This window comes from Ixodes scapularis, unplaced genomic scaffold (assembly GCF_016920785.2).
Source record: "Ixodes scapularis isolate PalLabHiFi unplaced genomic scaffold, ASM1692078v2 PGA_scaffold4__175_contigs__length_147842914, whole genome shotgun sequence".
Lineage (NCBI taxonomy): Eukaryota > Metazoa > Arthropoda > Arachnida > Ixodida > Ixodidae > Ixodes > Ixodes scapularis.
Window position 1 is genome coordinate 91,825,563 of NW_024609879.1, and position 25,166 is coordinate 91,850,728.

A 25,166-nucleotide genomic window follows, 5' to 3' on the forward strand; every position below is an offset into this window, starting at 1 on the left:
ATTAATTTGACATCTTTTTGGACGGTGTCCTGACAGTGAGCGGCATCAGAACGACAGTAGAAGCTGTGTGCACATTGCTGGCAGTAACACCCGTCTCGTCTTAAAACTGTTTCAAATTTTGTTAGTTTTTTTTACTGTGAACAGAACCATCAATTTTTGCGATCCCAATAAAATATATGAATGCACATGATCTTTACTTTTCTGCCTGTCAACTAGTTAATTACGTACCGGAATGAAGAAGAATCCGTAAAGAACCTTGAAATAAGGTTCATTAAGAGCACGAAGAAGGGTTCTGGAAAGAACCCAAATAGGGTTCATTAAGAAGAACCAATAAACGATACGAAAAGAACCCTCAAATAGGGTTTATTAAGAGCACCGAAAACGGTTCTAGAGAGAACCCGAAATAGGGTTCATTAAAAAGGTTCTGGAAAGAACCCGAAATGGGGTTCATCAAGAGCACCAAAAAGGGTTCGGGAAAGAACCCGAAATAGGGTTGATTAACTTCGTTTCAGCTTCGGTCCAGACGCAGCCGATGCTACAAGCGCGAGCATGTGGCCCAGAACAGTGCTTGTACTGCACGAGCGCGCGTGCTTGGCAAGGATGCTGAAAGCCCGGAGCTCGCGCTTGTAGCTTTGGCAGGATCCTAGAAGAACCCCGAAATAGGGTTCGCTAAATAGAACCCAGGAGCGTTCTGAAAAGAACCAAAAATAGGGTTCATTATAGTCGGTTGCAAGCTAAGAAAAAACCGGAAATGCCTCTCAGAGGAAAATGTAATCCTACGCCGAGAAACGCCAGCCAATCGTTTTCATGATGTCACGATTCCGTGAACCAATCGCGATCCTTTTGAAAAAAAAAAAAAAAAAAAAAAAAAAAGCTTAACATGGCTGCTGGCCTTAGCAACGCGACGCTAGTTTCTCGTGACAAGTATTCTGCTTTTTTGCACCGTGTTTTACGTGCCCTAGGTTACGCCACGAAATCTTAATGGTATCGGCTTGCGTTTGCAGCAGTTTTTGCGCGACAACGTGAGAATCCAGCGACGCTATCGCCAACGAAAATTTCGAAGCGGGCGCGAGGCTTAGCACTGCTGAGAGGTATGTTAGACGGTATGTTAGACAGTATCTTGGACAGAAAATGAATTGGGAAGACGGTACATTGGACATGACTTTCTTTCTTTACTAAACAGCTATTTCGTTAGCAAAAACGTATTCTAACTTATTTAAATGTCCTGCATGAATTAAATAAATATTGTAGTAGTTTAAGACACGTTTCCTGGAGGAAGAAAAAGCAACGTTGCTAGCGAACTACTTTCTCGACGGCGGAGGCACTTCACATGGGCGCAATGCGCTTGTGGGCGGAGCTAAAAGATTGTTCTTAGGTTGCATCCGACTATAGGAAGAACCAATAAACGATCCGAAAAGAACCCCTTAATATTTTTTTTATGTCCACGGAGAGCCTAAAACACTCTCTTTATACATATTATAATATGACTCGGCTGTATAAAATATCCTTTGCAGGACGTTTACGTTAGTATTATGCGAAAAACACAAAGTACCATTTTTGAAATCGATTTTCTTAAAAAAAAAAACACTTTTTATTTTTTCTTTTATTTTTTGTTAAAATGTAGATATGATAGTTGTCTACACGAAAAGCAAGTCGAGAAAGTGTGTATTTTGTTTGTATGTTCTACATTTAAGCGTCAATATCGTACAAAAACGTGTTTTTACGACTCGAAATAAACTTGCGAATTGCGCGCCTTCACAAACGGTAAATTATTTTTTGCCCTTTTTCAACGTTCCCACATAAAAATGAAATACAGTACTTCCACCCTGTTCTATTTATTGATTATTTAAATTTTATTATAGGCGGCAAGCTACATTGGAGGAGTTCAAAAGGGAAAGCATCACTTCTAAACAGACCAGCAGGCATCGTAAATATTTAATATATAGAAATCGGCAGACGTATTATTGATTCGGGGCCCTCATTGGTCTGCATGAACGTCCCGCCCTTTCGGAACCAGCAGATGACCACGAACTTTCGCGCTCGTTGTGTTAGATAGGAGGGCCCGTGACAGCAAAGCGAGCAGCGCACCATGGGCTGTTACGAGGAGTGAAATGGTACGAATGTGTCGTTGACGCGGCGAACATCTCTCTCCGCGGAGATCCGATAGCACCGAAGGGTGCTATCGGATCGGAGGAAACAGCAAAGCCCGGAGACTGACATTAAAGGCGCGTTCACACTCTTGCAACCGAGTACGACCGAGAAAGACTTCTTGGGACCGGATGCGCTGAGCGGAGCTGGTCCTAAGAGATCGCAAGGGGCTTAAAAACCGGTTTGGTCTCTCTCAGTCGTACTCGGTTGCAAGAGTGTGAACGGACCTTTAGAACGAGCGTGTTGGTAAATATACTTGTGTTTATTCTGCCCGGAGACTAGTTGGGTCGAAGTCAGCCTCCTTGTCAACTATAACCGTTTGTGAAGAGTGGTCTTCTTCTGAGATGAAAAGTTTCTGTTTCGCCTCGCACGCCCCCAGGAAAACACTCGTTTGTGCAAATAAATATTATTATTATTATTATTATTATTATTATTATTGTTAGCGCAGGCTGACGTGTTCTTTCGAAAAAGGGAAGGGAAAAGAGAAAGTTTGAGTAACTGCAGTAACTACCTCGAAAGCTCCTCTCCCGATATGAGGCTCGAGGCATGTTACGTCTCGGTTACCTTCTCGCGCATCGCTGCTCGAATCTATTCTTCTTCACGTTGTTCCGCACAGGCGGCACAGCTACTGTTCCGCACAGCCGTCGTGGATGTGCGTAATAGAGTGAAGAACAGATTTGAGCATCATCTGGACACCGCAATCCTGCCAGGCTTCAGTGTCGTGCGACTGGACTCGGCATCGGTCAGTTAATACTTTTCTTTTTCTTTTCTTTTTTTTTTTTTTTTTTTTTTTATTTCGTGTGTGTTTTTTCGCACCCGCTGAACTTTGTTTCACGGGAGCAATTTTGCTGAACTTTTTTTTTATGTTTTATTCCTGTTTGTTAGCATTGTTTAGATGGGTTTATTTCGTCATGGCGTAGCGGCCTGACGGTGCTGTAGAGAACGTGTTCGCACGCATTCGGTTGTGTCCCGTTTAGGAAATGCCCGGAGGAGTTGGTTTTTGTTCTTGCCATGTGCAGCTGAGGTTTTTCGTCTTTATTAAATCTTTGTTTCCTCGTCTTACCTTTAAGTGTCGTCGACTTCTTTGTCTGACCCTCCACCAGGCGTGGACCTATCGCCTTGCCACCGCTCGAACTTAAATCTTTTTCATTTTTTAACGCAATTTTCGTTTTATGACGGGGATTGGGTAATTTTATTCTTATTTATTTATTTTTATTCCCTAACCTCTCCGTGACAGTTTCTCCTCGTGTTTCGCATCGTTTCTGTGTCATCACTTTTGTGTATTACGGAAGTGAAAGGATATTCCCTGGTGATCTGTGCGATGTGCGGTGAACAAACCCTAGCGTTTGGTTTCGGACAGAATTGTATATAATGTATCAATGATGCGGTGACTTTCTGTCTTATAAATATGACAGCTAATAACTAGTCATGCTAGTTTACAGTGAAAGGTTTATGAATCGAAACAATAAAACGTCTGCGCCTCTTGGACATTGAAGGTATACTAGGCCTGCTAATTTGGTTAGATATGTTCCCGTGATTTCCCGCTCTTATCAAAACGTAAATAACTATTCAATACCACGAAATACGTTTATAATTGATTACAAAACGCAAACAAAAATTCAAGAAAACGTTTTTCACAATTCATAGAAACGCACGGGTCGCTATGTGTGACTTAGGTCTTGCAAAACGAAGACGGCTTTTTCCGAGATTGAGGCTTAAATATAGAACATACAAACAAAATACACACTTTCTCGACTTGATTTTCGAGTAGACAACTACCATATCTGGCTCGTCTTGGAGCATTACTAATTTCCCCTTATATGTAGAGAATTGAGATAAATGTGAGCGCATTTCCGATTAGATATATGTTATCTTATCGAGAAGTACACGTTTCAAACGGAAAAAGCACCCCTCCTTCCTCTGACAGCCCAATCTTGCAAAGAACTACTTCGCACGGCGTATGAACAGTGCGCAAAACTTTTTTTTTTTTTTTTTCCTTGGGGTGAACGCGAGTATATTTTGCAAATAACGGTAAAAAGTGCGTTCACTTGACCACCTCAGGGCTTTTCGATGAACCGTTCAAGCAGTTCAAGTCTTGTTTCGTAAGTTACGACGAATAACGAGTAATACAGGCAGCCAGTAACCACGGCACTGAGAAGGAAGGATATATTCACGGTATACAGTGTTTTCACTGGCGTAATTTTGTCCTCCATTTTGTTGTTGTGAGCTGTTTGGCGTGTGACTTACAGTAAAGCACAGAAGTTGATAATTCCTACCATGCTGACATCTCAACAGGTTGCGATGTAATCCTTCATATTAGTAAATTTGTTTGAAAAAACAAACTAACAACAAAATGGCGAATCGACGTCATGTGAAAACTCCCTATAAGAGAAATGGGCAATATTTCCTTAAAATTTGTAGCACATTTTCCGATTTTGTTTAGATGAGTTCATGAAAACTTAGCTTGAAACTGCGGAATTTGATTTCCGTCCATGAAATTCCTACTTCAAGCTTACAATCGAGACTTCCGAATCTTTCGAACCTGTATCTAAAAAAAATCGAAATCTTCGAATATTTCGAACTTCAATCTTCAATAATTTCGAAATGTTCGCATTCTTCGATCGATCTCTCAAAAAGTTCAAAATCTTCGAACTCGAACCTCAGCGGGGTTCTAAAGTTGCGAACTTTTCAAAGTCGAACCTTAGCGATGTTCGAACTTTTCAAAACTTTTCGAACTCAAACTTCTGGAGGTTCGCGGCATCCAGGTACTCTTTGCTCTCATTCCCTTAGTCAAATAACAAGCAAAAAAAAAAAAAAAAAGAAACCAAGAAAAAACGACATGGTGTTTTTGTAGTACAAGATCATTCTTTTATCTCTCATTCCTTTTAAAACTGCAATTACATTTTCCTCGTTTCTTTTTTTGTTTCCTTAGGAGGAAACGTTTGACAGCATTTCTTTTCGCAGTGTATTGTTCGCCCGTGAGCTGCGTGCTTGGAGGAGGAAAACACGGATGCTTCTTCGTGAGATGCAATCAAAGCCGGCTGATCGTTTTGCCTTCAACGTCTTCCTAGCCTCCAACTACTCAAGGCAATACTCCCTTGGTGTGTGTGTGATTTTCCTGTGTCTCTTTGGCTCTTTCCTGGTCACTTTTGTCTGACTCGATGCCATGGAAACTAGACCCTTTCCCTCTAATTTCTCTTTCTCTCCCTTAGTTCGAAGTGCGTGTCATATAAAAAATAACTAAAAAGAGGTACTGGCATCGTGATGCACGTCTGCACGATGCAGACGCCTTTCCGCTATCTAATAATCCGTACAATAAATATAACTTTGTTTTTAGGGTGTGTGAATATTTGAGTTGCGAATTCGAATCGAATAATGGTTACCCGAAGTAATTCGATTCGACTTTCGAATTCCTGATATTCGAGTTTTCGAATAGTTCGATACATCGAATATCTGTACTGCTGGTCGCATGGTAAGATAGTCCCCACAGGCCTGTGTTGGGTCTCGGTCAAGCCTCTATTGGGAGCCTTGAATACCGAATCCTTTCGACCGAAAGTAGTTTGTTTCTTCCCGTGTTCATCGAGCGAAATAGTCTTGGACGCGCTCGACGAAATCCCGTAAGTCACGCGTGTCACCATTTTGAATGCAAGTAACGTCGCCAACTGCCGCGGCTCTCTCCACTATAAACCTATTCTCGGTCGTGGCGTCCATATTATAACAAAGTTATTGGCAAGATAAAAATAGCAGCGATAACGGAACTGAAATCTTCCGCTAACCCGTCGCTCCCCGCTGAGGTGATGCGAGGTGATGCGACGGATAATCACGACCGAGGTGATGCGAGGGACGATCACTCGATTCAGGCGCGGTTCAGCCACATCGGTCCATCAATTCCTCAAGAACGCTGCGGGTCCACACGTGGATGGATGGATGCATCCGTCAGCACAGCCGTGCTTTTACGTTTTTCGTATCAACGGAGCTTTTGTCCCGGCCGAGGTGTCCACAATGTGGCCGAGGCTTCTTGCGGAGAACGAGATCTTCAGTCCTCCGCTCGGGCGTACCAGATGCCTACAATTAGTTCTGCATGTAACACCTAAATGTTTTATTTATGACGCCATTCTTTTTTTCTTTTTTCTTTTTGCGTGTTTTGCGAAATAGTAAACACGCTAGTCTTTATTTTTTTTTACTGATTTATGCGTATCTTGTTTTTGTTATTTTGTTTTGTGAACATAGTGGTATTCGGTTTTTGGTATTCGAGTTCGATTAGACATTGTGGTCGCTATTCGGCACTATTAGATTCTGATTCGAATGAAAATTTCTCTATTCACACACCCCAGTCGTGGAAACTTGCCACGAAGGAGCGAGATATTCTCACAACGTAAGCAGCTTGCAAGTTTATTTTTCTTCTTATAGGACAGGAGGCGGGGTGTTGGTCGCAGTTGACAGGGAGACGGGAAGAGAAATTGCGAAAATAGAGTACGCGTTTCAATCGGTTTATTTTACCTGCCTCCCCAGACACCACCAGATGAATTTCATTGTTTGGACAAGTTAACTGAGTGGAGTTCGATGCTTTTGCGGACAACTTCTACTGCAAGCAGAAATGCACCCACGAATTGCTCTTAAACTTTGCTTCTTTCTTAAATCCCACACAACACAACGATGCTCTGAATCGCCAACTAAATGCTCTAGATTTACGTTTCTCGCATATGGATCGACACTGTACGGGTAGCACAGGGGGAATTCATAATGGTTCCTCAGGATACATATATCAGCCAACACTTGATGTAGTGCTCTCTTTTGGAAACTCTCATGTCTCTGCTAATTCTGGTGGTTCCCCGCCGCACACCTCATCGGCAGAGGACTAGGTCGAAATGTATCATCACTTCCAAGCTTTGATTGAGCATCGATCTTGGAAACTCATGATGTAAAGGATTAGTCACGCTTTTCACGCGATTCATTCGGGACGCCAGGGATACCTATATTGCTTCGTGAACAGTTACTAAATCTCGCTTTCCTAACTGGTTTTCCAGTGAGCCAAAAACGCTACTGAAAAAAAAAAAAAAAGACTCAGGAAGGCGGTTTTAAAGTGGGAATTATAGAATTCAAGAGTTGAAGAAAGCAAAAAAAATCTTGGGGTACACTAAATCACGTTCTGGCAGGCATATCGAGTCGAAAATTGTCATGGATATTCGTGAAATCGATTTGAAGTGCGTGCCTTAGGTCAAACTACTAGGAGAAGCCAGTGTTTCTCCGCTGCGCTGCTTCACTTAGATCGGTTAGGTGACTTGCTAAGCTGCATGAATGTCGATGAAGAATGTGTACAGCTATGTATTAAAAAAATGAGAGCAACGTTAGTTGGGCCCGACGGCATTCTTTCCGCGATTCTCAAAACTTATCGCGACATATTCACGCCAGTACTGTGTGCGCTCAGTATTTAACAACTTTTTTTTTTGCAGAGGTCGGCATTTTAGGTCGCCGTCACTCACCCTCAGCCTCATAGCCACACTTACCTCAGCCCTCAGACCCCCACTCGCCCTCACCCTCACAGCTACACTCACCCTCACAGTCACACTCACCTTCAGCCCTTTACTCACCCTCACGCACTCCAGCCCTCACTCACCCTCACACTCATGAATTTTCGGGGTTCAAAAGCTCACTCACCCTCACCTCACCTGCGAAGATGAGGGTGAGTGAGGGCACTCATGAGTGATGTTTGACGAGGTAAGCCGATGTATGTCGCCAACCAGCAAAACGCCACCCGTTCACCGCCGCCTCGCTGTCTGAAGCGTCGAGCGAGCGATCTCTCGATCATTCCGACCCAAAGAAAACGGCCAACCAAATGCTAGTTGCACAAACCGCGCTATCAAATAGCGCCAAGCAGCGAGCATTAGCTCGCACAAACTCCTTTCTCACCCGCCACCCAATAATCCAACCGCACCAAGCATCCACGCGGCGAAGTTGTTGAGAGGCGAGGAGGAGAGAAGCGAGGCCGCTTCCCCTCATTCTCAAATTTTCCGGGAGGACAATGACGGCAGAGCCCCCGCTTGATCGCGCCCTTCTTTTCCAAAAGTACGGCCATCCGTTTGAGCTATCGATGTATGAGTGATGTTTTGGAGTTCGTAGGCGTCCCGTTCAATGCTCCTGCGGCTTTATTTTGCCAAATCTTAATTTCGGTTCAGTATCCCTTCAAATAGGCCCACAAACCCACAAGACATACATGGCTTGCACCGACGTCACATCGAGTACTTTTGACCACCATTTTAAGACGGAGAGAAGGAAGCTGCTTTTGTAAGAATTTTGAATGACGGGTTAATCCTCTATATTCTTTTGGGAGGAGAATAGCGACGTTTGTGAAAATCTGGGAGACACAAAAGAGGATCCTGGTAAGAGGGGAGCTCCTTCTTTCCCTTTTCTCTGGTAACTATCGGAGCGCTCTTTGGATGACGTCAAGTGCAAGCCATGTATAGACTTTTTCCACAAAGGCGCCGCCATCTTGAATTGTCGTCACTTCCAGTATGGGCGAAAACATTGCTTTGCCGTCGCCACGCCAATAGGAGTGATTTAGGACATAAGCGTAACCGTCACACATCCTCGTCTTGGCTCCGCTCTAGTTTATACTGGTTACAGGTTGAAACGTTTTATTATTTTTTCGTCCCCCATACCGGATACGCCTACTTGGTGGCTGGGGACGAGAGTACACGAAAACTCAACTCTCCTACGTCACGCCGCGGTGGTGGCGCGCCGGACGCACTTCCGGTCTGGGTCGGTGGGCAGTGGGCAGAAGTCGCCTTGCCAGACATGCGTTCCTGTGTTCCTTCGGAAGATACGAGACAAAAAACCTGCCTTCTCGTCAAAATGCTACGACGGGGGTTGTACCAAGAGAGTCTGGAAAGGTTTGAAGATCAGTTTTCATGTGTTTTTCCCCCTCCGTTCGTCCGAGAACGTGGATAGTAGCCGTGAGAAGGACAAACCAGACGCTTTCGAACTACGATTGCGTGTGCGAGCAACACTTTGTGGTCGCCAGATGTATTTGCTTTGTTTCAACATGAACGAGAGAAAACCGCCAAGTTGTCCGGACCACCCACGGGCTCAGTGCGTCTTCAAATTCACACGGCCGCCTGATCGTTCGAACTTTCGTCTGCTCTTTCAAACTTGTCTGCTTTTTGTCGTCTGCTCGTTCAAACAAAAGCGGCCCGTATACCAAACTTTGACCCGGTGATTGCAATAAGAAGTAAATGCAGGCCTGAAAAGACTTAAGTAGGCTCGGTGTAAACAGTAGATACAAGTTGTTGATCATTGGTACCGGTGGCCATAACCGACTTGTTACGCTTGGTCTGTTCCCGCTTCCGATTTTCGGTATCGACGTCGATCATCGCCGCTGCCTTCTACACTTTTGCAGCACGAGCGACGTCGTGACCGAAAATAGCTAGAAGAATATCATCATGGTTTTGGCGTCCATTCTGCGGCGTTCATGCGAATGAATCGCCGCACGTCAAATTATTTACGAAAAGTTTAGCGGCGTAACGAGCCTTGATAATTTCGCTCAGGCGATTAAAGTGGTAAGACATTGCGATGACGACGTAGAATCGACAATTCCAACGCGAAAAAGAGTATGCAGACTCACACAGACGCCGACAACGTGACATTCGAGTGGTTTGTTGACGCGGGACGCGGTGCTTTTTGCCCGTACCCCATTACCCATGCGTTCGAACTGTCGTCTGCTCTTTCAAACTTGGCTGCTTTTTGTCGCCAGCTCGTTCAAACGACAGCGGCCCGTAAACAAAACGTTGACCCGGTAATTGCGATAAGAACTAAGTGCAGGCCTCAAAACACTTTTGAAGGTTGGTTTGGGTAAGTAGGCTAAGTGTAAACAGGTACAAGAAGATGTTTATCATTGTTACCAGTGGCCATCACCGACTTGTAATGCCCGATTCTACTTGCGGTTTTCAGTATCGACGTCTACCATCTCAGCTACGGTCCACGCTTTTGCAGTCCGAGCGACGTCGCGACTGAAAATAGCGAGCAGAATCTCATCGTGGGAGTCAGGCCATTCTGTGGCGTCCACGTGAAATGAATCGCCGCACGTCACATTATTCACGCAAAGTTTTGCTTCGTTAGTTTTGCTGAAGCCACTCAAGTAGTCAGACATTGTTAACAGGACGTAAAATCCACGATTCCAACGCGAAAAAGAGCACGGGGACTCCCACCGACGCCGATAACAACGCAATTCAATGGTTTGTTTATGGGCGACGGCAGGCTTCTTGCCCACCATCCACCGCGCATGCGCGGCGCCGGTGGCGTCCGCTAGGGGCGCTCCGGTTTGTTTGTAAACATGAGTTGGTGCCCAAGGTCTGGGTCACACAACCGTGGCAGAAAAGACCAAAGACCAAAAGACCCCGGACCCCGACAAGAAGAGGACACTGTAGGGACAAGACCCGAAAACTAGTGTCCTCTTGTCGGTCGGCGGGGTCTTCTTCTGTTACTTGGTCTTTTCTGTCAGGGTTGTGTGATTTTGGGCAACGTGTGTCTTTTTGTGGGTGCGTCCAAAATTTCGTTTATGTCCGTCTTTTTTTTTTCTTTTTTTTTTTCTTGCTCTCACTACAAATCTTGTAGTTTTTTTGTCTACCGCATCTCGCGTGGTACGTAAAAAGGAGCCAGTCAGATATGTTAATTGTCTATTTAGACTTCAGCAGGGCTTTTGACGTAGTCGATCACACGATTCTATTATCCAAAATTTCCGCCTACCGGGTATGTGATCATGCAGTACATGACAATTTAAAAAGTTGCTTGTCAAACAGAGAGGCGTACGTCCGAGTCAACAATATGAACTCTACGTTGTACAGGGCAAGTCCTGGCGTTCCTCAGGGATATCTTCTGGCCTCTTCTGTTCACAATTTTCGTAAATGACGTGAATTCCTCATTCCTGCATTATGATGGTATAAAAAATTGATAGAGAAATATTTACTCCAGACGATTGCGCTAAGCTCCAGAAAGATGCATGTTCTTTCTACCAATGGTGCTCTGCCAACGACCTTCTTTTGAATCCGTCCAAAACCAAGACCATGACACTTCCTCGGAAAATTAATATTTTTTTGCATATAATAGCCATGGAGTGACTTTGTCTCGAGTGGGTGTAGTGAAAGGTCTGGGAGTCATGACTGATCCTAGCTTGCTGTTCTCTGGTTACGTAGGTATAGCTGGTTAACTCGTCCTTCTGCATGTTGGCTGTTCACGTTGTACTATACATCCGCCGGCAATATGAAGGTGAACACAAGCTTACCTGGTTTCTTGCCTGTTTTACCAATCCCTAAAGCAATATTAACTCTCAACGTCTCAAATGGCACGTAGCTTAAGGTCTAAACTTTGCGTTCTAGCCCTCTTCTGGAACAGAGCTTGTTCCAAAACTTGCAGGAGTGTCAAAAACAAGAAGACGGTTGTTCACCTTCATTTCACTCACGGGTGTACGCTATCCAGGTCGCAGTTATGATACAATCGTTAGAATGACTAAGTGTTTCAACCGTGCACGATATTTTCCACCCATACTACGGGAAGAAATTGGTTCCCTGTATTAAAAACTTGTCCGTGCAAGACAAGTTGAGCATTGCTGAACGGATCTGGTACGTCCGAATCTCGCCTACTTCGAACTAGTATTTTGGTGGGGCCTCGGTTTTTCTACTGTCTTGTGTTTCTCGTTTGCTGTTAATGCCTACTATTTTTTTATTCTACTTTTCACACACGTACTGCCTAGTGGTGTACATAAAAATCGACCTTATTTTGTTTTATTCTCGTGTATAGTGTAAAACGTTTCAGCATTTTTTTTAATGTTTGATGCATTTAGTGTTCACCAGTATGCAAGCAAGAATGACCTGGTTGTTGCTGGGTACTGTATAATGTGTGTGCCTAAAACGTTTAATGAGAAAACAGAAAAAAAAAAGAAGTGGTCGCATTCGCGCGTGACTCCTTTCACGGAACTTTCCCCTGAGAAAGCTTCCTTTCTAAATGTTCTGACGGAGCTCGCCCAACGTCGTGCAGTCGAGCAGAGTCCATAAAATCGTAACTCGTTATTCAGAGTCACCAGCAGGTCTGATCCACTCCTCGTAGGAGCTAGGAGTGCCCTGGCCCAGTTGGGCAAAAGAATAGGTCCATCTGTGTGGCGAGAGCCTTACATTCCCAAATCGGGTGGTGAAGTTTTGGGAGTGTGCGGTGTGCCGTCTCCTTCGCATACTGTAAACGACTAAATTTCGCGAAGACCTCATTTTCGCCGCGAACAATTCGGGCAATATGTGAACGCTACGGAAGCTACACTCAATTCGCAAATATAGACCGACACGCTGTTTACAAATAAGCCCGCGTTTGCCCACACCAGGCGTGGGCACCGCGCATGCGCAGAGACCAAATTCGGGAGGAGTGAGGCGTGCGCGCACGGGCCGTGCCGTCGACAGCGCAACCGCACCTGCGTGACGTGAGGTCCGCGTGTTGGCCTATTAGAACCCGCGAATAATTTCAAATGTTCAGCTTTGGCCCGATTCGCGAAAATTTCAGCCACCAGGGTTTCGTAGTCAGGATTCAGCTTTCTTTTCTTGGTGGTCCCAAATTTTTGAGTCGTGTATGGCGTTGTTGCGCTAGGACAAATAGCCGAGAAGCCAAAAACCAACGTATGAAAAGATTTTCTTTCGAGACATATTGAACTCGGATAAATCCCCAGTGAAGTGAGCGACAGAGTAACGCGTGTGTGCTTGGTTTCTAGTTCTATTGAAACATTTTAGCGTCTTGGCGGGATGGTGCTGTTCTAAATCCTTTACTCGCTCTTGGAAGCCCAAAGTAGTTGCACGAGGAAATCAAAGTTAAAGGAGCGGTGCAACGACATTCAATTGGAATGTTTTTCACTTTACACGAGCTTACTGGCACTAGTGGGACTCAAGGATACTCGCACGCAACGCCACTGCCCAAGAAACGCCTTGGTTGCGGTTTAATTTCAAGGAGAAAAGTGATCATTTTCATTCAATCTCTCCTTGGAAAAATTTGATGACGTAACGTGGGGATCGCAGTACACCCATATGACGATATTTGAATGCGGTTCATTAACTGGACCCGAGCGTTGCGTGGACACTCGATTTCGGCTCGTGATAATTACTAGCTCGAGAAGCATTCGGGTAGTCGCCCGTGCCCAATCGCTGCAACGACGACAATAGCCGAGCCATAACAATGTCTGGAACTCAGCGCGTGTCCTGTGCTTTGCCAACCCCGGCGCGTGGCTATGATCAGCATTGGCGGCATATAATCGGCTCCAGATCACGTGGCCGCTTGTTCTGGTTGCGAGTTGAGGGGGTGAACGCTGCTCGTTTTTCTATAATTTTTTCCGGGACTTCTATTGCGTGGGGTGAAAAACGAACGCGTATTTCATAGGTCATTAGCGTCAGGGATCCGTTCTAAGCGGTATTTGCGCAATGTACAAAAATTGTTGCATCGCCCCTTTAAAGACTGCACTGGCAAAATGGGTATTTTAGAGAAAGCAAATAGAGCGATATCCCTTTAGGAAATCTCTGGATGTCGCTGAAAAGATTGGCTGCTTTGCAACGTGGAACACTGATTACTGTTTGTTTCCTGTCCTAAAATATATTACCCGCCCCCCCCCCCCCCCCCCCCCCCTCAAATGAGTTCGAGAACCCTGGTATAGGGGAATGAGTGGGACTCATGGAAGAAGATTCCTGGAACTTTACCTTGAAAGCACATTGTATTTATGGTACTTTACTTTAAGTACGTTGTGCCCGGTGTACACTATTTTGCTTGAAGCGCCTAACCTCTCATTTACTTCGTACTTTACTTCAAGTAGTTTTTAGACCCAACATTGCCCTTTTTGTGTGCGTCGCTGAGGAGTTTCTCTGAGTGCGCGTTCGCGTCAGGCGGCCGGATGAGTCCCCGGCTCACTCCCGGGTTCTTGTTAACTTTTAGAGCGCAGCTCTTAGGCACCCGTTTCCGGCTTGAGCGGCGTCGCCGTCGCCGTCGCCGTCGCCGTTGGCGTCGCCGTCGGCGTCGCCGTCGGCGTAACCGCGCGGTGCATTATGGGTAAATTTCCCCGCTAAATCTAGCGGAAAATTTCCCCGCTAAATCTAGCGGAAAAAATTTCCCCGCTAAATCTAGCGGAAAAAATTTCCCCGCTAAATCTAGCGGAAAAATTTCCCCGCTAAATCTAGCGGAAACAATTTCCCCGCTAAATCTAGCGGAAAAAATTTCCCCGCTAAATCTAGCGGAAAAAATTTCCCCGCTAAATCTAGCGGAAAAATTTCCCCGCTAAATCTAGCGGAAAAAATTTCCCCGCTAAATCTAGCGGAAAAATTTCCCCGCTAAATCTAGCGGAAAAAAATTCCCAGCTAAATCTAGCGAAAAAAATTTCCCCGCTAAATCTAGCGGAAAAAATTTCCCCGCTGTCTAGCGGAAAAATTTCCCCATCAAATCTAGCGGAAAACATTTCCCCGCTAAATCTAGCGGAAAACTTTCCCCGCGAAATCTAGCAGAAAAAATTTCCCCGCTAAATCTAGCGGAAAAATTTCCCCGCTAAATCTAGCGGAAAAAAATTCCCCGCTAAATCTAGCGGAAAAATTTCCCCGCTAAATCTAGCGGAAAAAATTTCCCCGCTGTCTAGCGGAAAAATTTCCCCATCAAATCTAGCGGAAAAAATTTCCCCGCTAAATCTAGCGGAAAAATTTCCCCGCTAAATCTAGCGGAAAAAATTTCCCCGCTAAATCTAGCGGAAAAATTTCCCCGCTAAATCTAGCGGAAAAAAATTCCCAGCTAAATCTAGCGAAAAAAATTTCCCCGCTAAATCTAGCGGAAAAATTTCCCCGCTAAATCTAGCGGAAAAATTTCCCCGCTAAATCTAGCGGAAAAAATTTCCCCGCTAAATCTAGCGGAAAAAATTTCCCCGCTGTCTAGCGGAAAATTTCCCCATCAAATCTAGCGGAAAAAATTTCCCCGCTAAATCTAGCGGAAAAATTTCCCCGCTAAATCTAGCGGAAAAAATTTCCCCGCTAAATCTAGCGGAAAAATTTCCCCGCTAAATCTAGCGGAAAAAATTTCCCCGCTGTCTAGCGGAAAAATTTCCCCATCAAATCTAGCGGAAAAAATTTCCCCGCTAAATCTAGCGGAAAAATTTCCCCGCTAAATCTAGCGGAAAAAATTTCCCCGCTAAATCTAGCGGAAAAATTTCCCCGCTAAATCTAGCGGAAAAAAATTCCCAGCTAAATCTAGCGAAAAAAATTTCCCCGCTAAATCTAGCGGAAAAAATTTCCCCGCTGTCTAGCGGAAAAATTTCCCCATCAAATCTAGCGGAAAAAATTTCCCCGCTAAATCTAGCGGAAAACTTTCCCCGCGAAATCTAGCAGAAAAAATTTCCCCCTAAATCTAGCGGAAAAATTTTGGTCACGTGACCCGGGGGGGTCACGTGACCTGGGGAGTCACGTGACACCCCCGAGGTCATGTGACCCCCTCCCGAGGTCACGTGACCTCTGAGGAGGCACGTGTTTGCCCCCACGTGACCCCACCAAGGTCACGTGCCCTCGGGTGGGGGGGAGGGTCATGTGACCCCCCCCCCGAGAACGCGTGTCCCTCAGTACCCTCCCCTCCTCCTCCTCAAGAGCTGCGCTCGGCGTTACAGGGAGTGGTAAACGACTTTCACTTTTTTTTTAAAGAAATAATCACCGTATGACTCTATTTTTTTTTTTTTTTTGTTCTACTTTTTAACTGAAATGAAGAATCCAGTTATCACTACAACGATTGCTCTGTCGCGAACTGCCTTAATAGTTCTGGACGGAAAGCGTTTCCTGCGATTTCGGGGTAAATCTTTATAATTTATAGGTTTTTTTTTTTTTTTTTTCATTGCAATTGTTTTATGTTCTTTTCCTTTCTTTTTCACTTGGTTTTATACATTTTTGTACTTATCGCGTATGTACCACAACTGCTCCTTTACATGGTGTAACTCTGTTCTCGTTTATTAACAATTTTATTTTTTTATTATTGATAAATTCTGGGCTAACTTTTGATCGCCAACTTATCCTTTATTATCAAGGAGTTTCTTCGATAGTTTTCTTTGAGAAATTTTGAGGCCCCTGCATGAACAAATATCGTATCAACAACGTGTTTAAAAAAAAAAAAAAACGCATTTTAATTTTGTTTTGAGTTTCAGACAACTGGCAACCACCATTTCAAAGCACCAAGAATGACTGAAGCGCCCCGCGGTCACACAATGCTAATACATCGTACAAGAAACAAAAAAAAAAAAAATAAATAAATAAATAAATAAAATAAAAGAGAAGAAAATTATGCAGGCCCGAGACGTGTGGGCAGATAATTTTATCATCGTGTCAGCAGAGAAGCTCCTTTTGTTTTGTACGGCGTATTATGAGCACGCAACTGCGGCTTTAGTGTATAAAAGTGCTGACCACGACCTCCTCCAAACCAGGAAAGTCTGGGAGAGACGATAAAACAAAGAAAAGACATTCCCGAATCACGTGTTACACGCCGCCCCTTATTAACGACATCCAAAAGAAAAAAAGAAAAAAGGAAAAAAATCGAGAGCATTTGACGACACGTTATTTCGGACTCCCCCCGTGACGGTGGACCATTATCACTGATGCATCTCCAACGAACCGCCACCACCCCCAAGGTAGGTGGAAAGCCGTGCACCGCGCCGATTGCGACTTTCCCGCGCCGCCTGCCAAGCACACCACGTGATCACTACGACGTTACGTCCGTCGGGCCTCAAGGACGTCGCGTGGTCCACCACACCGGCGGCGGCGACCAAGAGGAAAGTGTAGAGAGCCTCGATTTCGGAGCCCTTCCGACGGCTTCATCGGAGTCACGTGGTTCATGGACCGCGTTCGCAACGCACCGAGAAACGGAGGGAGAGGAGGAAGACGAGAACGTACGGGGGCATCGGGGGGAACGCCAAGCTAAAGTGAAGCCAAGCTCTTGTTCGAGACAATAAGCATGATTAGTGGGTGAGTAGACCATAAAGTTAGCTGTCTTTGTCTCCACTGCACTCGTCCTTTGTAACGGGCGGTAGGTTGCGCCACCTAGCCTCTCCGCCGCTGTCCTCGTCGCCACGCCAAGCATGCGCAGCTGCGATTGATCGGTGCGGGACGCGTCCGCCGTCAGAGGCTGCGAGTTACAATTAAGGAACGACGTTCCTGGAACGCGTTCCTTTTCGGAGGAACGAAGGAACACCGCCGTTCCATTTTCCGTCGGTGGAACTGGAACGGGAACTCGTTACATTTTTGCTGGAACGGAAAAAGGAACGGCGTCCCCCCTTTTTTTCTTTCGTCCAGTGGGGTATTTTTTTTATTATATTACTAAGAGAGAAATTCTGAAAAGTATGAAAACAATATAATTACTAAGAGCAGGATCTCCTTCACTTTTTTGTTACTTAGCTTAGGGTTTATATTATTGGGTTTTCGCTTGGTAACAGTTGGGCGCCGGAGAGCTAGTGGACATTGATTCTTTTTTTCAGCGCCCAACACTGCGGTACAAAAAGCAAAACTTTTAGTCGAAGGAAAAGTCACAAAAAGAGGGACGTCTCAAACTCAGCTACTTTCTTTGCTTACACAAATCCTCATTCGCCTAGTAGTCTAAAGCCGACTACAGCCATCACTGAACTTGCACTAAGAGACCTACAGTTACAAAAAAAAAAAAAAAAAAAAAAAAAAACATTCTACCAGACATAGAACGCACTCTTGTAACCCGAACATTGGTCACTTAAATGATACACAAAAACTAACCTTTATTCCGTCTGCCCTAGTGCTCCCACCTTCTAATTGAAACAACGAATTTAACCTTCATAAGGAAAGACGTGTAGTTTTCAAGACTGGTCTTCAAAAATCCCTACCTTCTTCTTCACTTCCTCGTCTTGCGGAAAACAACATCGAGAAGCCACTGTTGTTAAGATCGAACACGGGACTTTGTTAAATTGAAACGTGTGAGGTTGTTGTAAAACGATCGTGCAATGTGGGCTAACAGTACATTTGGCTCGCCTGAATCGCCCTCCCCCCCAAACATGAATATGGTTAGAAGGTAAGACACTTAAAAAGGAATATGACAACAAATGAAACCTTGTTTCCGCTAGTATTCTTCTCCTGGGGCCCTAATCTGGACACTCGGCGAAACAGTCTGCGAAAAATCCCGCGGCCGTGATTGGCCGACGCCGCACTTGACCTTGGCGACGGCCAATCACAGTCGCCTGATTTCTCGACGACTTTTTCGCCAAGTGTCCAGATTAGGTCCCCTGGTGTCCTTCCATCGCGGCATTCACATTCGTACGTTGCCATTTAATAGGATAAAACACATAACTTTGTTTGACTTAATTAAATACGATAATCAGCAAAATAAAGATGTAACGTGTATGTAACGATACGTTCCATTTTTTTAACTGTAACGGGAACGAGTTCCTTTTCCACAGATGGAACTTGTAACAAGAACGCGTTCCAAAAAAAAACAAAAAAAACAAAAACAGAAAAAACAAAAAACAAACTTTCGTTCCTTTTTTTTTTTCTTTTTTTTTGAGGCAAGGGCTCTTTGTGGGTTTCCGTTGCTCCCACTCTCTGAAATCTCGGCTCTCTAGGAAAGTGCACCGACCGCCGCGAGGCTGGTCCGAGGCGTACAAGGTGAGCGTCTTCGAGGGGCGAGATGGCGCGATGCCCCTCGGCTGCTGGCGTCAAAGAGGACGCTCTGACGTCTCGGCGTGACGTCCGCCAAGACCTGCTGGTGGCGGAAAGTCCCTTTCGGCGAGCTGCGGGCTCGCGGCACGGAATGGCCGGACCCAGCCACAAATTCCAAAACTCGGCTTCACCTCACAAAAATAAAAAAAAAAATAAAAGAGTACTGTTAATACGACGGGCAAAACACTAAAAAAATACACGAAAAAAAAAAAAAGATCATTTTGATACAGAAATGCTATATTCATTAGATCAAGAAAAACAAGGTTTGGACGTCATTCATGCGTTACCCGAAATAGTTCTTACAAGGATTGGTTGTCGAACGAAGGAACGATGCTTTAAGCGTTAGAAACGTGTGCGCCTCGATAAAATAACGCGAGAAATAACCTATTCTAACCCAAACAAAAAACACTACACACAAGAAAAAAAAAATGGCATTTTTGGGTGCCCGATTTCCCTATTAAAAATCTGTATAATCAAGGATCGTGACGCGCCCCTTTTTCTGCGCCTTGGAGCAGACACCGGAAGGGGCGCCGTGGGACGGCGTTTCCTTTGCGTCTCCTTTACGCAAAGATTGGGCGTTTCTGTCAAAATATAATGCGCAACGCAGCTATAATAACGGTAACGTTCGGAACCTCCACGCAATAAACTATTTTCACTGGCCAAATTTCACGGAGCTAATAAAAACCCCAATATCCCCCCCCCCCCAAAAAAAAATACAGATAAAAAACATTGCCAGTGTATTGCTATTGCTGCGAGTTTATTAGGACGTCTTGCCATCTATAGACGCTTTGCAGCAGCTGTGCATGGCGCCGCCATAACCGACCTTCAGTTTTTGTTTCCTCTTATTCCGTTTTCTTCTCTTCGTCATTAACACAGCAGGCCGGGTCATTGTCATTTTAGATTCTACCGTGTCCTTCTCTCCAGCGTTGGTCTTTCTGGAGACTCGTCAGCGCCCGTCTTTGGCGGCTCGGTATCCCGGTAAAACAAGAGAAGGTCAGTAATGGCGGATGTAGTCTGGCGCGTGTGTGTAGGTTGCAATTCAGGAAGGTAGGGCGAGGGAAAAGAAGGTCGGGGAGGAGGAAGTAGGCGGAAGGCAAGAGAGAGGAGGAGGTTTCCCCCTCTCCTCTCCAGCGTTCCGTCTGCTTCCTCCTCCCCGGCCTTCCTTTTCCTCGCCCTACCTTCTTGGGTTGCAACCGACTATTAGCCCCGAGAGCGAGCACAAGCGTCGCTGCGGTCGCCGCGCCCGGATTGGGTGAGGTGTACTGTGACGTCAGGGGGAGTACTCCGCTCCGCGATCTAGCATCGGCTCGCCTCCCAGCACCGGTTTCCTGGTTTGGCGTTGTGTGCCGCAAGCTCTTCGATTGAGCTGGACTTCGTTTACCTTGTGTGCAAGACGTTGAGTTAGGCCGGTATGGACGTGCTTCCGTAAAAGCTTTCGGCGGAGGCAATTCCGCCGATTAACCTCCCCGTCCGTCCACACCACACAAGGCAATCTTGCGAGGGGTCGGTGCAGCGATGACGCAAGCGTTTCAGACGCTGAAATTCTGTTCCTTGCACGTTCATGATTTAAGACGATATTAAATCCCACTTTCAAGGCATTTGAAGTGGCATTTATATCATGGGCCTTTGGGTGGTCGGCAAATTAGCTCGCGACCCTGACTCTGCGCTGCCACTCTGCATGCGCTGGTTCGCAGATGTTTTAAAGGCCGTGCGTCTGAAGATCTTGAAAGTGCTCGTGGAACAGGGTTGTTTTACATAAATGTAGCTTCTTCGTGAATTAATTATATAGTTTATACACGCACGCAGGCATATTTCTTAGAAGCTGCACAATTACTGGAAATTCGTTTGTATGGTAGCAGTAAAAACGGCCGAAATGCCCCCAGTTGTTTGTATGAGGTGTATTGAACTGCCAAACTATGCACGGCAATAGTGCCTTAATATAGAATGTTTATACTTTTTCCTGACATTCTTTATTCCAGCCTATTCCGAAAATACACCGTTTAGTCTGAATTGTCATTTCCAATTAAAAGAGACACTGCTGCAGGTCCCCAAAAGCGTTCCTCAGCCTCCAAACTCCCTACAGCTGGACTCTCTGACATCAGAGGAAAACAGGAGTAAAAGCAAGCATTCGAACGTCTGTCCAGTGGTAGATGCAGCACTAGCAGCAGAAAATGTGGAACCTGTGAAGGGCGACAGCCTGCGTGAGAAAAGCTTCTGGTATTTTAGCTTCAAGACAATTCGATTTAAGTAAAATCTCAATTTTAGGGCTTAAGGGGCTAATAACGAGCTAGACACCTTCGCTTACGTTTGTTATACATTCCTTGAGGGTTGATATAAACATGTCCCCAAATACCACCCGTGTAGTCCATTGAAATACTATCCGAATCCAGGAAAGGTCAAATGCAAGCAATGTATATAATAAATGTTCCTTGTTTTTTTACTTTTCCCCTGCACTTGGGCGGTCTTACTTGTGATTCTTTCTTGATGGCCCAGACTGTATTTAACATGTTGCTCGAGCAGCATGCAGCTTTTCTGCTTCGGCGATCTTGTTTAAAAACAGAGATACAAAAAAAAATAATATACATAACCTGCCAATTCATTCAGACCATCAGCAGCATTTATTGTGCGAGATGTAAATCTATAGAGATGCTCCTGCAATTGTGGCCATATTTCTTTATTTTCATGTATACCAGCTCCGATTCATGCGTTGCCTGCCCTGTCAACCATGCTTACAATGCTGGTTGAAGTTTCGCCTGTAGCTACAGGCCATACCTCAATAAAGGCTCATATAAAAATTTACACTTCCTACGAAAAACTCGCCAAAAAAAAATTGAATAGAAACGAGCGCGCCGTCAGCTAGCGTCGTCCTAGCCTCCACAGGGCGAGCGGGCCGAGTCGGGGAAAAATTCTCTCCTCGCCGTGACGTCACCCCGGTTCGCCGTAAGGGGGCGCCACCCGAACTTCTCGGGGCTAATAGGCCCAGCAAACAATATGCCGATCAATAACAAACTTCAGCAAAAAGCACTTGAGTGTTAACCTAACCTAAACTAACCTTCACGCAACGCATGAAGAGGCCAAAAAGATTTTGCGAGCCCCTCCACATTTTTTTTTTTCTGCGGTTCTTCAAGCAAAAGCTAGTACAGGACCAGAAAGATAATAATAAGGCGGATGAATACGTCCGCTTTCTTTTTTTTGTGAAACAATTATATATCATGCTGCAATTACGTGTTCTGCTCACTGATCCACAGCCTGTTTCCAAATTTCCTCGATTTCTCGTGCCGACTTCCGCCGCTTGGCATCGGGCGCTCGCGCGTGCGCAGAACGCTTCTCGGAAAAGGTCCATTGATTGCATCACATCTAGACCGTGCACCTTCCCCAGGAAAGTATACTTGTTATTATCAGAGCGCGAGCGTAAACAGGAGCTTCTCCACATCCTCGTGCTCGGCGTTGGAGGTAACTTAACGAAATTTCGGCGCTCATTTTTTGGTCTATATGTGTTCAAAGGAGCAGCATCACATCGAACATACCAATATCTTGTTAAAAAAGTCTCGAAAAGGAATTTTAAAACGAATTAAACGATTAGCAAAGCGCACCTGGTAAATGTCGCGAACGCCCCGCTTGTAATGCCCGTCTAGGGACCTTGACAGCTAGTGACGGTGAGTATCTCGCCTCCGGCCACGGCGACAGTACAGGGGGAGGAGGTACTCCCCTCTTCCCGAGAATGCCTTTTGTGTGTCACCATAGGGAGGCTATGGTGTCACAGAAGTCGCTATTGTCCCCCTACAAGATTATAGAAGATTAACCCGTCACTCAAAATTTGCACTAAAGCAGCCGCTTCGGTGGCTGGAACGACTAGGCGATCCTCTCGACGTCAGCCTCGCCGTAGCTCTGCTCGTCCATAGACGACCTACGTCACAATTGCGTTGGATGTCACGTGGGCTCCGCTGGGCTCTCTCTCAGCGCGTGCCAGAGTATAGCCACCAGGCTCAAAGGGAGGAAGTGGCCGAGTGGGCCAACGCGTCTCAGCTCGGAGCGTGGAGCGAAAGCTTGCGCTGGGAACCTCCTGGGTTCGATCCCCAACGCCCCCGCCCGCTTCGATCTGGATGAGTTTCGTACCGACACGCATTCGTGTGATCACTACTGCGTGATGCACGCTAAAAACCCCAGGTTAGCGGTTGTACTGCATTGGCTAAATTTCTCATCTACAGCTAAGAGACCGATTACCCGTTGAGGCGCATCTATCAAGGCTGTATACACGAACTCATTTTCAGTATCGACGTCGACCATCCCAGCTACGGTTTACGCTTTTACAGTCCGAGGGACGTCGCTACTGAAAATTGCGAGCGAAATGTCATCGTGTGAATCAGGCTTTAGCGTATATTCTGCGGCGTCCACGCGGAATGAATCGCCGCATTTCAGATTATTCACGCGAAGTTTTGCGGTGTAACGAGCCTCGTTAATTTCCCCGACACCGCTCAAGTAGTCAGACATCGTTAGGAGGACGTAGAATCAACAATTCCAACGCGAAGAAGAGCGCGGGGACTCACACCCGACGCCGACAACATCGCATTTCAATGGTTTGTTTATGGGCGACGGCGAGCTTCTTGCCCACACCCCCATCGCGCATGCGCGGCGCCGGTGGCGTCCGCTAGGGGCGCTCCGGGCGCTCCAGTTTGTTTGTAAACATGAGTTGGTGTATAAACATTAAGAGCAAACCAATTTTTTTAAGGCTCAAAATACAAACGTGCGATTGTCCTTTACGGATATTGTAGATCATATTCAACCTATTTTTGAACACGACGGGAATATTTCAAATTTCGTTGAAGTATGTATCCCTTTAAAGGGTGAAAATGCTCCAACACAAAAAAAAATAATGTAAGAGCTTCTACAGCGGAGCTGTTAAGGGTCTGTTTCCCCAGTATCATGTCCGCCAGCAAACAAATGACGACACAAAACTCTGGAAAGCTATACAACATCTATGAGCGACGGCGACAACCGGCTTGCCGGTTGTCTAGTTATCGCCGTCGTTCATAGACGGCGGCAACCTTTCAACCCTTTCTACTCTGGCCTGCCGCCTTGCGTCCGGCAAATTACTTCATTTGCACCATAGTGCAGCTTCACTGGTCTTCCCTCTTCAAAATAAAAATACTAAAAGTTTTTTGTTTTTTTTAGAGCCTTGTGTAATGAGGGAAGAGCTTGTCAGTTAAGGCGTTGAAGACTTCATGTATATGATCAGTCAACAACCCCCACCACATCTCCCTCACCTCTGCGATTTCGTAATCATAGATAATATAGTAAGGGTGCAGGCGAGCTGGTGAATGTTAACCATGTTGAATAAACCTGAGACTGGGGCAGAAATGAACGTCGTCCTGTCTTTTTCTGTTCCTTCGACTTATGTGTTCATTTCTGCCCCAGTCTCAGGTTTATTCAACATGGTTTGTAATCATATTCGCGTCAAAGCGAACGTAAGTTACATATGACTGTTGAGAAAGCCCCATGCGCTCCTTCGCTACACCGTGTGGATGCGATTTCCGCAAAACGTAATCGGTGCGAATTATCGTGCGTGGAACATATTCGTTGAGGGCACCTATACGAGACTTACAGCGATCGCGTGATTATTAAAATTTTTTTTTATGATTATCTGAAAGGAGTAAGTAATTTTGATCTCAATATACAGCCCAAAAGGAAGGTGAGCAAAAGGAGCGGTGGAGCCACCTCAGAAAACACCGCGTCGTCAGTGTCAAAGAAAAACTTTGAAGCGGTTAACATTATCGTCTCTTCCGAGTGGTTTCTCCATGATCAAAAGAGATCGTCTGGTATTCTCCGTCATCACCGCTATGTTGTCTTTTTGCCGTAGCCCAAGACGAAGCCAATCCGCGTAGTATCCAGGTGGTTATCCCGGCCGTTCAAAAATCGAGTGGCGGATCGTTTACTCGCGATGTAACGTGGTATTACCCGCTGACGTAAAAAGACAGGTTACTCGGGTAAGATTTGGAACATAGCCTTCGTGACTTTGAAAATCGCGCGCCCAATTTTGAAATCCAGGGAACAACGAAACTTCATATGCATGAACCGTTCCCGATCGTTGGCGTGACTGCCCGAACGTCTTATGCAATGTTATTCAGCACAAACTAACACAGCCTTGTGCTCATTGAAGCACACAGGAAACGCTTTTCCGCCCTTCACAAATGTTTAAACAGTTCGCGACAGAGCAAAGCAATATTAGATGACCTTCCTAACACCGGATCTAATGCTGAGGAAGTCGCACTTTTGAATCATGACGATCGGCAGTACCGTTTGCTCTGCACACGA

The 25,166-nt window shown here is 45.5% G+C and overlaps 1 protein-coding gene across 4 annotated transcripts in view; it reads right to left on the reverse strand.

The window, feature by feature from the left end:
* The window catches only part of LOC8038327 (acetyl-CoA carboxylase), a 169,373-nt gene that overhangs the window by 117,194 nt on the left and 27,013 nt on the right, over positions 1-25,166 (reverse strand). The gene's annotated exons all lie outside the window — the stretch shown is intronic.